Below are 2,500 nucleotides of genomic sequence, written 5' to 3'. Positions count from 1 at the left end.
CGTCCCAAACAGTCAAGATGGCCTAATGAGTAATCTCTATCTCAAGGATCCTTCAAAAGAAAAACATTTCAGTACTTTCTTAAACCGTGATTCATATATGTTGCCTTTATCAGTATGTGTTGAAAACAAATTGCATGAGACATATTTGTTTTTTCTTTAACATATTTGATTGCAAGGCAAATCACCCACATTCGATCTCATAATTAATTTCGGTTCCGAAGTGTCGTTTAGGATTATGAAAATGCAGTACCTTGTAATCAAAATATTTAAGAGTATATGATAACAAGACTGATTAAGATTTTTATTTGAACTTAAATTTACTAAACATAACAACTTTAAGTTATGTTGAAATTTTCATTAATCATTGCAACGCAAGTTCGTCGAAAGAGTGTTGTTATTGTTATCGTTGTTATAATAACAGGGATTTACTTAACCAATCGCGGATTATTTTCATGATTCATTTTATTCCAAGAAACTTCTGTAGCATGTTTATTATGAATGTTATTCATTGTTACTTAATTTCGATTTATTGAAACCTTACAACGAAGCCCAAAGTGGTCGATTATTTTTCATAAAATTCTCTATTGTTTTTACATGCATATGACACTTTCCTGCTTAAAATATACCATAACCTTATTTGAAAAAGATAAAAGGAGAAAACGTGACTATGTTGTATCATTTTATCCCTCAACATCATGTTCAAAATCCACTCACTTCCCTCATCTATGTGTTAAATGTACTACATCTGCAAACATACATGAAAAATGTGGAAACTCGCACACACACAAATCTGTGAACATGAATACACATGCACATACACACTCAGATTATGTACACGAATGCACACACAGATCTAAGTACAAGGATGCACACACACACATATCTATGTACACGAATGCACGCACACACACAGATCTGTGTATACGAATGCACACACACACACACACACACACACACACACACACACACACACACACACACACACACACACACACACACACACACACACACACACACACACACACACACACACACACACACACACACACACACACACACATTTTAAATCCCCAATCCCTTCCTTGAAACGTAATATTCAGTGGTGCAGTTGGTAAGGCCGTCGCCTCCCACGCGAGAGTCACGCGTTCGAGCCTCACCTATTCCAGCTGATCAGGGGTCGTGTAGGTACCACGTCTTTCAATCTATTTTTTGTATCTTATTAGATTTTGTTGACTGACATAGAAATGGATAAATAAATATCGACAAATAGATATAGATGAATAAATATCGACTAATAGATATAGATGAATAAATATCAACAAATGGATATAGATAAATATAGACAAATAGATATTACTAAATAGATAAATATAGATGAATAGATACAGATAGATAAATATAGATGAACAGATACATATAGACAGATATAGATGAATAGATGGAAATATAACTAGATGGATATATGAGTAGATTGACGAATAGGTAGATAGATAGACATGTGAATAGATAGATAGACAAATGGATAGATATATATCATATATATATATATATATATATATATATATATATATATATATATATATATATATATATATATATATATATATCAGTGAAGCACCTTTCAAGCTTCTATCTACCTTTTTTTCCGTCTCCCTCACTCCTCTTCTTCCTTTCCTCCTCACACCTTTATTCTTCTCCTCCTCATTCCCCTCATTCTCTTCCTGCCTCATTCATTTCCACTCAGTTCTTCCTCTCCTCCCCACCTCTTTTCCCTTATTTTTTATCTCCTTCTCTTCCTTACTCCTCTTCTCTCTTTTCTCCCTCTCTTCCTTACCCCTTCTCTTTCCCTCTCTTTCTCACTCTTCTTCCTTTCCTCCTCCATCTCTCCTTTACCCGTTCTCTTTCTCTCCCCTTCTCTCTCTTCCTCACCCCTTCTCCTTTTCTTCATTTTTCCTCTCTTCCTTACTCCTCATTTCCCTCCCCTCCTCATTCCTCTTTCCCCGTTTCCTACCCCTCTCCTCTTCTCCCTTTCTTCCCTTCTCCTTTCTACTTTCTCTTGTTTTAGTATATTCATGTCTATCCCAATTACTATTATCGCTATTGCTATCTTTTTACTATTTCCTTTATTCTTCTCACCGGTGTTATTGCGATAAACGTTATTCATTTTCGGTTTTAGCTTGTTTATTTTTATCATATCTTTTCTTTTCATCTATTATCGTTATTTCCGTTCTCCTCTCACCTAAATGCCTTTATTTTCTTGAAAGTAAACTGAGCTTTCTCAACAAACACATACAAGCAAGCACACTCTCTCTCTCTCTCTCTCTCTCTCTCTCACTCTCTCTCTCTCTCTCTCTCTCTCTCTCGCCCTCTCGCCCTCTTGCCCTCTTGCCCTCTTGCCCTCTCGCCCTCTCGCCCTCTCGCCCTCTCGCCCTCTCGCCCTCTCGCCCTCTCGCCCTCTCGCCCTCTCGCCCTCTCTCCCTCTCTCCCTCTCGCCCTCTCT

This window comes from Penaeus vannamei, chromosome 19 (genome assembly GCF_042767895.1).
Source record: "Penaeus vannamei isolate JL-2024 chromosome 19, ASM4276789v1, whole genome shotgun sequence".
In the NCBI taxonomy this organism is placed as follows: Eukaryota; Metazoa; Arthropoda; class Malacostraca; order Decapoda; family Penaeidae; genus Penaeus; species Penaeus vannamei.
The sequence above is the reverse complement of the archived record's forward strand: the minus strand, read 5'-3'. Positions refer to the sequence as shown.